This window comes from Phyllopteryx taeniolatus, chromosome 19, assembly GCF_024500385.1.
Source record: "Phyllopteryx taeniolatus isolate TA_2022b chromosome 19, UOR_Ptae_1.2, whole genome shotgun sequence".
In the NCBI taxonomy this organism is placed as follows: Eukaryota; Metazoa; Chordata; class Actinopteri; order Syngnathiformes; family Syngnathidae; genus Phyllopteryx; species Phyllopteryx taeniolatus.
In genome coordinates this window covers 4,903,452-4,919,416 of record NC_084520.1, presented here as the reverse complement: position 1 = coordinate 4,919,416, position 15,965 = coordinate 4,903,452, and the positions used below count along the sequence as shown (strand labels likewise).

Below are 15,965 nucleotides of genomic sequence, written 5' to 3'. Positions count from 1 at the left end.
ACTGGGCCCTCTTCAAAGAGAAGATAGGGTTTTGTGATAATGAGAGGGTAGCTTGAAGGAGTGGGGGAAAGAGGAGAGCTTGGGCTGTTGCAGAGCATTGTAATTGTGACAGGAGCAGCTGCCTTCCCTCCCGGGGTTCCGGGACTCTGCAGTGACACCATCCAGCAGACAGTAATTAATCGAACAATTCTCTCTGTCTAAGGTGATACAAAGGGGCTGAAGACAGAGTGAGGGGCAAAAAGGAGAGACAAGGAGAGAGACCAGACATACAATACTTGGCAATAAAAGACCCAGCGGACTGGCCAAAACGTGTTAGATTTTACCGCACAGTCATATAAAATTGCATAAGTGTCTGTACAGCATTTCAGATTTGGTATACCTTGTAAGGCTCAACTCGACTTTAAACGACAGCATTGTGAAGGTACATTGTAAATGTATGCATGAATACCGTATTGCATACATCACACTACACAAACATCACACTACTTGTCAATTAGGGAAAAGCAACAAAGCATCCCTGCGTCGTCAATCATTCAGTTCTAAAGCAATGACCTCTGTAAGCATCAGCATAAGATTCCACAAATAGATCAGGCTTTGGCCTACCTAGGTTAAAACTATTACATCTTTGTGTTTTGTGTCATTGCTCTACCTGATTCCTTTATTTGCAATTAAAATTTCAGCCCAGAATAGCTGTAGTAGTATATACAAGTATATGACTTGGCAGTCTTTAACTTGGCTTTAACTAAATTTCGAGGGGTAAACGTACAAATAAACATTAATATCCCTGCTCATTTAAATTGCTTGAGGTAGTTGAGATTAAAGGTTGTCTCATTAAATTTGTTTTGTGTGAGCAACTTTTATAAATTTTCTTACTGCTTTTACCGATCACTGAGAGGACTGTGTACTAAAAATATTATATGGGCAGTCAAAAAGTAATGACTAATTTAATTTAACCTACTAATAATTGTAACATTTGGATAAATGTTCAGTTTTTAGACACTTGTTTGGAAGTTTATTAAAAACAAAAAAAAGTTTAAGCCTGTCATCTCAGTCAGCAATTTTGGAAATGACATAATTGTTGGATGCTCGTCAGAAGCAGAGAGCTGTAATTGAATTTCTTGCTTTGAAAGGGCAACCACCACTAAACTTTTTCAAAAGGTTGCAAGATGTGTATGGGGAAGCTGCAAAAGGCTACAGCACAGTCAAAAAGTGGGTGTCCAGGCTCAAAGGCTAAGAACAAGAGCCTGCTTTGAGTGACCTCCATGATCTGCAAAGGAGCTCGTGAAATCATCAGTTCCTTTGGCTGGACAACCGGAACCCATCCCCCATACTCACCTGATCTGGCACTATCAAATTATAACTTTTTTTGGACCTTTTTAAAAGAAGTTAGGGGTCAGCACCTTTCTGATGACGAATAAGTTACGCAAGCTGTTAAAAAAAAAAAAAGCGCAACCTACTAAATTTTACAAGGCTGACATAGGTGAACAGTAGGTGTTGAGAAAAAGGGAGATTATATTGAAAACTAGTGATGAAATCTCCACGTTTTAGGCTTTATTTGTCTATTTTTATTTATTGCAACAAATCAAACTAGAGGAAAATTGGGCTCATTACTTTTTGACTGCCCCTCGAAGATGGTGAAACAAAAACTCATATTTAAGCAATATTGTTGCGGTAACAATAAAAGTGCAAGACTAAAATAAATATTCAGTTTACTGTTTTGGCCGGAGGATCTCCGTGCATGTAACTGGACGATTTTGCTATAGATGTTGGTGTAGTTAAGATATCATATAAGCGATAACCAAACCATACCCCATATTTATTTTATGGAGGCAGTAGCAGCACAGTCGAGAGCCTAGGGCCATCACATGTACCTCAGTATTTCAGGTGAGAGTGTAAATCACACAAGTCTGACATTCACTCTGAGTTACTCTTGGGAGCATACAGTAATGCTGTAATCCGCGCGTGTGTGTACAATCCTGGCCCCGGTCATGTGGGTGTATCTGCAGTGCTGGCCTTGTTAAGCGGCGAGCAATAATGGATGTCAACAGGGTGGCCTCTTCTTACCGTGTCAACATTAATCACCAGGCCTGGATTCCGCCATTCCTCACTGTTCCGCTTAACATTCATAACGCTATGCCAGAGTCAGATAGATCTGAGCCATAAACACACACGCACACACCATACACACATTCAAAAACAGACAGTTCGGCGGTTCTCTTAAGTTGGGTCTCATTGATGTTGTTCGTTTGAGGGTTAAATGTATTTGTAGTCCACCATGAGGGAAAACAAAAACAAAAACAACACAAAGTGTCTGCTTTTGAATACCATACAGTCGGTCCATTTTATTACTTCACCGTTACAGTATGTCTATAACAGTACTCAAATCTTGGGCCCAGTTTTATATTGAAATAATGGTTGAGCAGTGGGTGGCAGTATTTTGTTACAAACTGTTTGTTCTGTTGAACAACTTAACATTGATACATTGTCATCATCATTGTACATCATTCTTGGGCAAGTTACATATAAAATGTAAAATGCACTGTAATATGAGTTACAATTTACTGTTTATCTGAAAGTGGCTGCACTGTGGGTAGTGGTTAACATCACAAATCACAGTTGAGATTGTGGGTTTGAATCTTTGCTCATTCCGTTTGTGCTTGTGTTGGTTTTCTCTGGATACTCTGGCTTCCTCCCACATCCCAAAAACATTCATGTTAATGAAGACTAAATTGCCCACAAGTTTGAATCTAAATGTGAATGGTTGTAATGGGTAACTGTCATGAACGGAACAGAGGATAGGACCCAAAAATGCACGACTCCAAAACAAATTGACAGTTTCCAAAAAGAGAGGTTTAATAGACGGGCATAGGTCGGTACACAGGCAGGCAATCCAAGAGAGGCAACAGTATCCAAAAACATGAGGCAAAGAGACAAGGTCGATAATCGGAACAGGGTCAAGTCTTACTGTGAATCTATGACGTGGAAACAAGGAATGCTGGAACGCGACGACAAGGTACAACGAACTGGCAACGAGAGGAAATGAGACACGAGGTTATATACAAGGGGTAATTAGGGTGAACGAGGCACAGGTGATGAAGATGCTCACAGGAGCAGGTGTGTGTGAAACAGGGGGGAAGACAAAACCCGGAACACACACACACATATGACAGTACCCCCCCCCTTAACGGCCGGCCCCAGACGGCCCTGGGGCCCCTGGATGCGCAACGTGGAAGTCCCGAATGAGCGAATCATCCACGATAAACGCAGACGGTACCCAGGAACGCTCCTCAGGCCCATAGCCCTCCCAGTCCACCAGATATTGAAACCCCCTGCCCCTCCGACGAGATGACAACAGCCGCTTCACAGAGAAGACAGGGCCCCCATCCACAAACCGGGGGGGAGGAGGGGGCCTGGAAGGCGGGACCAGAGGGGACTCCCGGGCTGGCTTGAGTAGGCTGACGTGAAAAGTAGGGTGGACCCGCATAGACCTTGGGAGCCTCAGCTTCACGGTGACAGGGTTGATTATTTTTGTGATGGGGAAGGGCCCAACGAACCTGGGAGCGAGCTTCTTGGACTCCACCCGGAGTGGAATATGTTTGGTCGAAAGCCAAACTCGCTGACCCACTTTGTAGTTCGGGGCCGGTGTCCTCCGACGGTCAGCAGCGGCTTTGTAGGACCGTCCCTGGCGCAGCAGCATCTGGCGGGCTCGCTCCCAGGTCCTCCTGCAGCGTCTCACCAAGGTTAATGCCGCTGGAACTGTGGATTCTGGGGCTATGGCAGGAAACAGAGATGGTTGGTAACCATGCACAACGTGAAAAGGCGATAGACCAGTGGATGCAGAGGGGAGGGAATTGTGGGAGAATTCGACCCAAACCAGTTTCTGAGACCAGGATCGCGGCTCCTGTGAAGCGAGACATCGGAGCCCCGTCTCCAGGTCCTGGTTCAGCCTCTCGGTTTGGCCGTTGGTTTCAGGATGAAACCCGGATGACAGACTGACGGTAGCACCTATGAGTTTACAAAACTCCTTCCAAAATTGCGAAATGAATTGGGGACCCCTATCAGACACCACATTCTTGGGGAAACCATGGAACTTAAAAACCTGATTAATCATTAGCTCGGCAGTGTCTTTAGCTGAGGGGAGTTTTGGAAGTGCAATGAAGTGCGCCATCTTAGAGAACCTGTCAACAACTGTAAGAATGGTGGTATTGCCTTTAGAGGCCGGTAATCCTGTAACAAAGTCTACGGAAATGTCTGACCAAGGACGTTGTGGTATTGGCAGGGGTCGCAACTCCCCAGAAGGACGTTGATGAGAGGCCTTGTTAGCAGCACATACCTGGCAAGCATTGACGTAATCGCTAACATCCCTCCTAACATTAGGCCACCAAAAGCGCTGTTCGACCACCGATAGCGTCTTGGCAATGCCTGGGTGACATACCGTTCGGTTCGTGTGAGCCCAGTGGATGACTTTTCCCCTTAAGGTCGGAACCACATAAAGCCTGTTCTCGGGGCAATCTTCAGGGCTAGGAGTGTCTTTCAGAGCCCCTTCAACCGCAGTCTCAATGTCCCAAACAAAAGCGGAAATGAAGCATGACTTAGGCAAAATAGTCTTAGGGTCTGACAAAGAACTCTCCTCGGAGAAAATGCGTGACAAAGCATCTGGCTTACCATTTTTAGAACCCGGTCGGTATGATAACGTAAAATTAAATCTAGAGAAGAAAAGAGCCCATCTAGCCTGCCTCGCATTTAATCTTTTGGCAGTTTTAATATATTCAAGGTTCTTGTGATCTGTCCATACTAAAAACGGAGTATGTGCCCCCTCTAGCCAGTGCCTCCACTCCATCAAAGCCACCTTGACTGCCAACAGTTCACGGTCGCCAATGTCATAATTTTTTTCAGCTGGGGTCAATTTTTTGGAGAGAAACGCACAAGGATGTAACTTCTCATCCTTGAGAGACTTCTGGGAGAGCACTGCTCCTATTCCGGCATCAGACGCATCAACTTCTACCACAAACTGCTGTTTAAGATCTGGCAAAGTAAGGATGGGAGCGGAGGTAAAGCTCGACTTAAGTTTTTGAAAAGCTGCATGACAAAGCGGGTTCCATACAAAAGGTTTGTGTGGCGAGGTAAGATCATGCAAAGGAGAGGCTATAGAACTGAAATTCCTGATGAATTTCCTGTAGAAGTTTGCGAACCCTAAGAACCTTTGTACATCTTTGCGTGACGTGGGAGTAGGCCAATTAATAACGGCATTGACTTTGCAAGGGTCCATCTTGACTTCACCTTGAGCCAGGACGAAACCCAGAAAAGAAACGGACGCCTGGTGGAACTCACATTTCTCAGCCTTGACATAGAGTTGATTCTGCAGTAACTGCTGCAAAACAGAGCGGACATGAATAATGTGAGTCTCCTCATCCGGGGAGAATATCAGAATATCATCTAAATAAACAAAAACATAAACATTCAACATGTCGCGCAGGACATCGTTGACAAGGTTCTGGAAAACAGCTGGAGCGTTAGTAAGCCCAAAAGGCATTACCAAATATTCATAATGTCCTGTTGGTGTGTTGAATGCTGTTTTCCATTCATCCCCCTCCCTTATCCTGACTAGATGATATGCATTTCTTAAGTCCAGTTTTGTGAAAATCTTGGCTCCCTCCAGGAACTCAAAGGCGGTGGAGATGAGAGGAAGAGGGTACCTGTTTTTTACCGTGATCTCATTGAGACCCCGGTAATCGATACAGGGTCGCAGGGTCTTGTCTTTCTTGTCCACGAAGAAAAATCCTGCTCCCGCAGGGGATGAAGATTGGCGAATGATCCCGGCTGCCAGTGATTCTTCTACGTATTCCTTCATGGCCTTGTGTTCCGGCCCTGAAAGAGAGAACAACCTCCCTCGTGGGGGTGAGGTTCCAGGCAGCAAGTCAATAGCACAGTCATAAGGTCTGTGGGGTGGAAGGGATTTGGCCTTGGACTTGGAAAAAACATCTTTAATATCCTGATAACAGGTGGGCACTTGAGATAAATCAGGATCCGCAGATGGGGTCTGTGGAGTGTCCTTAGAAACATGACCCTGAACATCACGTGGCGGCTTGAAACAGTTCCGGGCGCAATTGCTGCCCCATGACATAACCTGCCCAGAGGACCAGTCAATGTGGGGGTTATGTAATTTCAACCATGGGTTCCCTAAGATAACGTCATGATTTATGGCGTCAAAAACATGAAAACTAATACGTTCCGAGTGAGAATCAGGGAATGTCAATGTGAGTGTTTGGGTGCGGTGAGTGATCTTGCCCATAAAACTGCCGTCTGCAGCATAGGTGTTGCGGTGGCGTTTTATTCCAAAGGTTCTAAGGTGCATACGTCTAACAAGGATGGAGTTGAGTAAGTTTGCATCAGAACCAGAGTCAATTAAAACAGGTGTATGAATTTCTTGATCAGGAGAGCATAGTGTCACTTTAGGAAGAACCCGTGTAGGGTCTTCCTTAATGAAATTCAGACTCACCTCTCCCGTGCCCTGGCTACCGGCACCGGCAACTTTGACGTGACAGTTGCTCACGGAATGACCCAACTGACCGCAGTTGGGTCATTCCGTGAGCACCGCCCTTCCCTCAGCCGGCGTTGACGTTCCTCAGGGGAGAGACGGAACCTGCCCAGTTGCATGGGCTCATCCGTGGTGACGCTAGCCAGTGGATTGAGACTGGCAGCAGGGAATCTGCCTTGGTTTGGCTTGTCACCGAGGCTCGTCCTCCAAGTGCGCGGTGATGCATCCCTCCGCCGATCTCCATCCAGCTCGCGATCCAAAAGCCTTCTGTCGATCTTGAGGGCGAGAGCGATGAGAGTGTCCAAGTCAGTTGGCAGGTCTAGCGGGACTAAATGATCCTTGACGGCGGGGGATAGTCCTTGAAAAAAGGCATCGAGTAGCGCCCGATTATTCCAATGAGTCTCAGCTGCTAGAATGCGAAACTCAATCGCGTAATCTGACACCCTGCGCTTGCCTTGTTGTAAGGTGACAAGGGAGCGAGCTGCCTCACGATCAGGAGTGGAAAATTGAAAAATTTGCTCCATAGTCTTGACGAAAAAAGCCCATGAATGACACGCGGCGGAATTGCGGCTCCATTCAGCAGTAGCCCACGCCTCCGCACGACCAGTCAGGTGGGAAATGACGAATGCGATCTTTGCCCGCTCGGTGGGGAAGGCGGCTGCCTGCAGTTCAAAGTGGAGTTCACACTGCGTGATGAACGGCTTAATGTTCCCAGATTCTCCAGAGAACCTCTCCAGTCGAGAGAGCTGTGGGCAGACAGCAGCAGCGGAGGTGGCAGGTGGCTGCATGGTGACTACTTCACACGGAAATTCCGTGGCAGTACTGGGTGTGGTGCCCACTGGTTCCTTCTCTTGAAAAAATTTCAAAAGAAGTTCAAACTGCGAGGCCACCTGCCTCATCATATTGTCCTGATTCCTTGACAGTCCCTCTAGATGAAGGTGGAGGGCGGCAATCTGCTCATCCTGCTTCGCGAGGCGTTGACCCTGCGCTTGAAGGGCTTTGCGCACCGGGTCTGAGTCTGCTGGGTCCATGTTCTGGCCAGTTCGTTCTGTCATGAACGGAACAGAGGATAGGACCCAAAAATGCACGACTCCAAAACAAATTGACAGTTTCCAAAAAGAGAGGTTTAATAGACGGGCATAGGTCGGTACACAGGCAGGCAATCCAAGAGAGGCAACAGTATCCAAAAACATGAGGCAAAGAGACAAGGTCGATAATCGGAACAGGGTCAAGTCTTACTGTGAATCTATGACGTGGAAACAAGGAATGCTGGAACGCGACGACAAGGTACAACGAACTGGCAACGAGAGGAAATGAGACACGAGGTTATATACAAGGGGTAATTAGGGTGAACGAGGCACAGGTGATGAAGATGCTCACAGGAGCAGGTGTGTGTGAAACAGGGGGGAAGACAAAACCCGGAACACACACACACATATGACAGTAACGGTTGCAAATGAGGATAAGGGGTTTATAAAATGGTTGGATGTCATTTCCAAGAAATTATATATCCATCTATTTTCTATGCTGCTTATTCTGTTCAGGCTTGCTTGACATTTTTGGAGATGATCAAAGAAATACTAGCAAAACTATGTGTTGCCTGTCTCTCAGTATCCCTCTCAATCATTTTCTCACCATGTGCATCGAGGCTTGCTGCACAGCTTGTGGAAAAGGCAGGGCGATAATGTCTCCAAGGATGGAGTTGATATGGTCTGTATGTAACCGTTTCACTTGCATACACACACCCACAGCCAATGCTTGTCTGCTTACCCGCTGGGGCGCACACAATTGAATGGCTTGTGTGTGTAAAGTGCTGTGACCTCCAAACCACTGGCCTTACAGTAGTGTCAACTTTTGACAGGCAATAGTGAAGTGCCCTATTTGTTTTGTTGAGATTGTAAGACCCACCAATTATAAATTTATCTCCTGAACAGAATAATTTTATATATATATATATATATATATATATATATATATATATATATATATATATACATATGTGTGTGTGTGTGTATAGAATACTGCAGCTGGCCATTTTGTATAATCAAGTGAATAAAGTATTTTACTATGAGACACTGTAAACTCATAAATACATTGTATTTTTTTTTAAACATTATAATTAGATAATGGCGACCAGTTTAGAGTGTACCCCACCTCTTGCCCAGAGTCAGCTGGGATACGCTGCAGCACGTCCGCAACCCTAGTGAGGATGAGCTTTATGGAAAATGGATTGATGGATGGATAAAGTTGCCATATTAGCATCAAGTCTGACTGCCACTTTGGAATGGAAAACCTGTGCTGTCTTAACCAAACCCATGTTATTGTTATAGTGGCTTTTTTTTAAATTTTTTTGCTGTCCACAGTGGCAGTACCTACCAAAGAAAAATATCTAGTGTGTTTTAACATGCTTGGCCAATAAAGGTGATTCTGATTCTAATAATAGTAATGTTTAAAAACAACTGACCACACCAAGATAATAATAACACTAATGTAATGAGTTGTCTGTCATGGGTATGGTGGGAGGTAAACTGTAAATTACATTTAAAGCAAGGTTCACCAACCTTTTTGAAACTTAGAGCTACTTTTTGGGTACTGATGAATGGGAAGGGCCACCAGTTTTATACACACTTGTGAAATAAATGTACGCAGATTACCTTTGTTATAATGAATACTTAATGATATTCATCGATGTGAAGACACTGATCAACTTGATTTCACACAAAAATATCAACAATGATTTAATGGGGTAGGAAACAGATGAATATCGATATGAAACACTTTCTATTAAAGTATGAATTCAATGCATATACGAACCACTTGTAAGTGTCAGCATTTGTGTTTCCATAACTTCATTTCCATCTCTGCAATCAGAACTTAATTCGTGTGTCCAAAGTAGACATCCGCTATGCGTGACTGTACTACAGATTATGGTTTAACCGGGTAGACATGCAAACTATATGGTGAGCCACGTAATATTGTTTTCTGACAGACAGGGCAGTGAGGCCAAAATCTTAGATTAATCATGCAACATGAGTGAATGTGTCAGTCTACAAAGATCAAATAACTTGAATGTAGAAAGGTGAAATATCAAGGAAGTACCAAAACATTTAGTCCTGCAAGCTTGCCTTTTTGTTTTTATCCCTTAACCTTTATAAACTATTAAATACTCGAAATATATTTTGGAGTTCAATGAATCATGAGGAAAATACAACCATGTAATTGATTTCATATTTTAATTATTCAAAAACATCTACAAACAGTCAGTCAGTCTAACATTGGTCGGGAAAACCCTGTATGAACCATATGAAGGAAACGTCAACATCCCGCAGAGTTTCAAGCAGTCAATTAACGATGACTTTTAGAATACTGTGAAGGCCAGAAAGCGGGAAAATGTGGACAACTCTTGCCAGAGATGAAACCATGACCTGTGTGAACAACTCACACATACTGACACCAGCTGCCTTTCAGGCGGTCAGAGAGCGAAGGTGACTAGAACAAAATGTGTTGTTGCAAACGTGATGATCAGCTCCCTGTGTCCGACCATCTGCAGTATGTAAGACTCAGCAGGAGGACGAGGAAATTAGGTCAGCTCAGCTTTTGAAGCTGGCAAGCTGCAGGCAGACGATGCACCATGCAGGGACTGGAAGCTCACATCAAAGACAATCAACCAAAATAGCCAAATATTATTACGACTGTGCGTGTGTGTGCGTGCGCATGCGCTCGCATTTGGGCATGCATATGCATGTTGCTTAGTCTGGCAATGTAGGAATTCCAACAAACATGAGTCAGTTTGTCCCCAATTTGCTGCTGATGTAATGTGTTAAACGGTTTTAAAATATAAAGACAGTTCAGACCTAGAGGCCTACGCTTTGGTTGAACAGATTTTAAATTGTATAATAATAATAATAATAATAATAATCTGGTAAATATGGGGGGAAAAAAAGTTTTTAAAAGTTTTACAAACACATCCCCATTGACACAGACGGACACAAAACTGTATTTGGTGATGGAGAAACAGTACACTTTTTACAATTTATTTATTACATTTACAGAGAGCGTTAAATATATTATGTTTACAATTGTCAAATGAAAATGGAGGTTCTCCTCTGCTTGAAATGACTGTAATTCATAAATAGTAAGTGGCATATTTTTGTGGTACCTCAAATAAGGCTGATCATCGTAGTTGTTGCGACTTTCAGCTTGTCCCATCAGAGGTCGCCACAGCAAGTCACTCACATATTTTGTTTGGCACAATTTTTGTCAGCTGCCCATCTTGAAACAACCCACCGTTGTTTTTTTTTTTTTTTTTTTTTTTTTTTTAAATCTGTGGTTGGAACCTGCTGTGGCTGGGTCTCGACTGGGTATCGAATCTGCGCTGTCTGCGTGAAAGGCAGCAGCATTTGCCACTACTCTGCCAATGCTAAATAAAGCATGTCCAAGCCATTGTGGTGGTGTATAAAGGCAAAAATCATTAAAAAAAATATATATAAGAACAACTCAGAAGTAACGCCAACACGAAGATGAGTCCAACCACTTTCAGGACTATGGTTCCAGAGTCCATAGAGGGGATCTCACCCCCCATACACACACCCCCCAACCCCCACTCCCGTGTAGTATGTTTGTATGTGTTATACTGCCTCCTGGTGGCCAAGGAGCACACATAGCATAATCTCAATGCCCATTGAATTATGCTGTAATGATACACAAATTGTTTCAGTTTTTACATTATGTCTTAGATCACTGTATTTTACAGTTTAAGACTGTAAAGTTCTATTTTTCTTACACCTTACATTTTTATTGGTGTGTTTTGGGATACCGGAAGAGATAAATGGCTTTTCTGTTCATTTCAATAATGAAAGATGATTTGATACAACTGTTTTGAGTTAAGAGTAGGGTTGGACATCGTTTGAATTTGAGCAATTCCGGAACTCAGCATTTTGGCACGAAAAGTAACTTCACACGACACCGGTGAATTTTGAAAATGAAAGTAATGGAACCAAATGCTATAAAACGTTGATTCCTTTACCTACCCACTTATAAGGCACAAGGTTAGTGTTTGTGATACTGTGAGACAACATTTTTGTGAATTTAGTCCCAATTCGTTGTGATGAAAAGATGCTAGTTTGACCTTTGGTGACGTTTTAGCTCAATGTTAAGCTTGTCATGAGACTGTTTCTTCTTTCTTTCCTTCCTTCCAGTATGGTAAAGTAATTTCTGTTTTCTTTTCGTGGCTGTCAACAGCTCTTATGTTGGTTTGAATACTAAAATAAATGCTAAAAGCCATCAGTGCAAGACTGCAACCCACCGTTTAACTTGTTAGCTGCCTCAATGTTGGCATAGACGTATTTTGTTTCACTCACCCAATTGACTTGACTGAAGCTTCGCACAGTGTCGGCCTCCTTATACTCCTGCGCTCGCGCGGCCGACAACGCCCGCATTGCATCACGTGACCGACGAATTGGCCTGCGCGGCCCCTCTGCGTAGCTTGACGTACACACGGCAAAAATTGTTGCTGTGCGTAGAACGCCGCATAGATCATCTCTCGTGATTGGTCTGTTTTAGTCACATGCTGTGATGACGTACTCAGCATGCCACTTGGTTCTACAAACCATCTACGCCGCCGCCTTCTCGATCGATTTTGCAGCATAATTCAACGTATCTTCTGGTCATCTAGGTCCATTTGTTCTAGCAGAGACAGTTCCACGGTCGCCATTGTTGTTGCTTTGTTCCTTGTTACTGAAAGGAAAGTAAAAACGGCTCCCGGAAATGGGCAAAAGGCAAAAGGAGGAAACTCCACCCTGTGGTGTCCTAGCCAATACCAGCTGTAGCGGCACCCCCGACTTGGAGGTGAACTGCAGTATATTTTCAAAACTGGGCGCGTGGGTTGCGCTCGAGTATAAACGCAAACTACGCGCGGGACAGCCGCAGTGATGTCAGGGTGGTCGTCGTCCACGCGAGTATAAAGAAGCCTTGAGGCTCAGAGCGGCAGGGAGCACGTCAGCGTTCTCCACATCGTGAAAGCCCCCTTTGCACAGGATAATCTTAATACAAGTGTTGCACTGAGGTGACTGGTCATTTATTTTAACATAGTTAACGCTTTTGTTCACCACTGCTGTTGGGCACAACCACGGCTTGGTGCGCGTTCTTCTTCGTTGGTTTTCGCCACTTTCTTATTTGGGGGTCGGCGGACTGTAGGCATCGAAACTGGGAACCAAATATTTTTTATTTGAACGATTCCGGGAGAAGCGGTTCTCGATGCCCAACCCTAGTTTAGAGTGTGGTCATGGAATGAATTAAACTAGTAAATCGATGCACCATTGTAATATAGAATGCTGGTGTAAAATGCAACACTTTATTCTCATGTTTCTCTACAATTATTCCATGCATGGTACTTGGGGAGTGCACACATAGCGATAATAAGGCCTAATTTGAGTGTCCTTGTCTGTGCAAGTGCTACGTCAGCAAATACCTGATTACTGTGGCTCAGAAAGATTATCCTGACCAATTATCTTCTGGTGTGGGGTGTGTTAAAAGTGATTATTTCTACACGTTCTGCTGTGAAAAAGGTCGGGGCCAACAATTGTAAATATTTAACGATTTGTTATATTTACAATCAAAAAGCATATATCTCATGTCATATCATAGCTCATATTATATATCTGTAGTCATTTGCGAGGTCCGACACCGTCAGCCAATTAGGAAGGGACCTGAAGCCCGCTCTGTTCTGGGACTCAAATAGAGGAGGTTGTGTTGAGGGTTTGTTTGTTTTCTCCCAAGACAGGCACTACAATACAAATGACAAGGAGCACAGTTTGCAACCACAATGAAATTACCAGATAAGCTATCACATAGCGTAGCTTAGTCTAGTTCATTTTCTATTACCACTCTTTCTTCTTTCCTTCATTTTACCAGCATAGATTGATGCCTTGTTGCACCATTCTGTGCCATGACAGGTCAGTCTGGTTTGCGAGAGGAGACTGGGGAATTGTCGGTGGAGATATTGTCATGTGTTTGGTGTACTGTTTTGGTTATCTTGAGTACACCACACACACACCGTAACAGCAGTAAGAACACACATACTGATTTTTCTCCCCCCCCTCGTTATGTTTTGGGTCCCACTTATTTAAAAAATCGGGTAAGGCTTGCCGCACACTGCGCGATGCGGTCGTACCCGATTGGACCCGACCATCACTGAAAATGACAGTTGGCAACCGCACAGTGAGCATCTGGGTATACATATGGACACCCAGCAAGCTTGTATGGGCCTTTAATGCTGCACATACTGGATTTTGTACTTTATCACATAAAAAAAAAACAACAAATAGATTAATAGTTGAAGAAGCGAGTTGCTAAAGAGAGAGGACATGGACAAGAATAAAAGTGAGTGTGTGGATATTTTAAGAGGCTTGCTCCCATTCACTTCAATGTACCCAGTGCGCTATGTACCGCTTGCATACATTTTGGTCACAAGCTTCGCTATTTTATCCACAGGAACATTACAAATTATTGTTATAAAAATGTAATTGTTACTTTGTATATTGTATTTGAATGATTTGGGGGCGGTACGGCGGCTGTTCTGTCCCCGTGCACCGGCGGTTAAAATTTTGAATTGTTGCAAAACCAGTAGCCGCTCATGAAAATTGGTGTGGAACCCCACACACTGCTTGAGAGTTCAGTTGAGTTTGGTCATATTGCTTGGACTACAGCCTTAAGATGTTAAAAAGTCGTTATGTGTGGACTGGGCTTTACGTTGTACAAGCACCAGCAAAATGGTGCCCTAGAGTAAGAATGTATTTTTTACTAAGGCATTTATTTCTAAACAAGACAATCTGAGCCATGAGGTGCAACAGTGGAATTACTTTGCTGGCCTCTGTCAAATTTACACCGACTATGATAATTTTTTTTGGGGGGGGGAGGGGATAGAAGCCTGATGTGATACTTCAAGTAAGCCCTTTTACATTAAACGTTTCATCTACCTGTTCTATATTCAGTATGTAAACCTCAGATTATTTCAAAATCTTCAACAATTCTTAGACATAACTATTCAAGAAGTTGCATTTCCACAAATACATGGTGCTGTCTATCTATGCTGATCTTTCGCCCTCTGATAAACGTGACAGCGAGGACAAGCTGTTTCTCCTGCTGAAATATATTCTAACAAGCCATGCCTGACAGGCTGGGTCCAGGCATAAATTGGACAAACTGTGCTTGTGTGCGAATGCGTGTGAGCAAGAGGGAGACAGCCTGGTTGTCTCCATAGAGCCAGCATGGTGTTCTGAATTGGCTTGAGAAGCTCCCTCCGGGAAGAACCCTTATAGGTTTTGTGCAACTAGACCTCTGTTCCTACCCTTCCATCTCTCCTCTCCTCTGTCCCCCAGCCACAGAGACCCCCTTCACCAATACACTGTGCTCCCTGCCTCAGAAGCTCACCCAGAGGAAGGGGAGGAGGAGATGCAGGGCTGGGCATTGCCTTTGAGCAGCATGGGAACGCCGACATCCACAGACTGGCCTCCTTTCATTTGGAACCATCTCGTGACTCTCCACCTTTTCTTCAACCCAGAATATTCTCTAGCTTACTGTCCGAACTATCCATGCAGCCAAAACAGAAAATAGACTGAGATTTGTATGGCACACTCAGATAAAGGAGTTACGTCACTACTTTTTTTTATTGGCCACAAGGGGATTATGTTTTAGTTGCCACCTTTCTTCTTGTTCCCGACTTGTTTTTAGATTTGGGGTGCATTTTGCCTCCCTCTATTTCCCTAGTTTAACTGTTTGTGTTTTTAGCTGCCGGTTGCCCGTTTCTGTACCATAATTATTGCTTTTTAGGTTGTCCTCTTTCAGATAAAAGAGGCTTAAGGCAAAGTGAAAAGCAAAGCCAGAAATAGAGATGTCAAAATGGCCATCTTCGGGAAAAACCTAGGAAAACTATAGTGAGATATATTGTAAAAAAGGGGCACCGGTATAGAAGCTGCACCCGCAAAATAATTGAAAACATACAAATATGAGAGGGGGGAAAAAATCTGTTACTGTAGGAAACAAATACAAGTAACAACACCCCAACTTCACTGATGGTGTAGTGGTACACTCGCCTGACTTTGGTGCAGGCAGCGTGGGTTCAGTTCCCACTCAGTGACGGTGTGAATGTGAGTGCGGATGGTTGTCCGTGTCTATATGTGCCCTGCGACTGACTGGCGACCAGTTCAGGGTGTAGTCCGCCTTTCGCCCGAAGTTAGCTGGGATAGGCTCCAGCGTCCCGCGACCCTAACCAGGATAAGCGGTGTTGAAATGAAATGAACACCCCAACTTGATTTGAGCCACAGCTTGACTGCATCGTAGGCTTTATGTCACATTTTCAGCATGATGATCCCCGTGCTTCAATGTGGATTCGATTTGAAAACATGAACAGTTAAGACTTTAATGTGGA

General features: G+C 44.0%; 1 protein-coding gene across 3 annotated transcripts in view; it reads left to right on the top strand.

The window, feature by feature from the left end:
- Nucleotides 1-15,965, top strand: part of rbfox3a (RNA binding fox-1 homolog 3a) — a 585,838-nt gene that overhangs the window by 76,462 nt on the left and 493,411 nt on the right. The window lies entirely within an intron of this gene.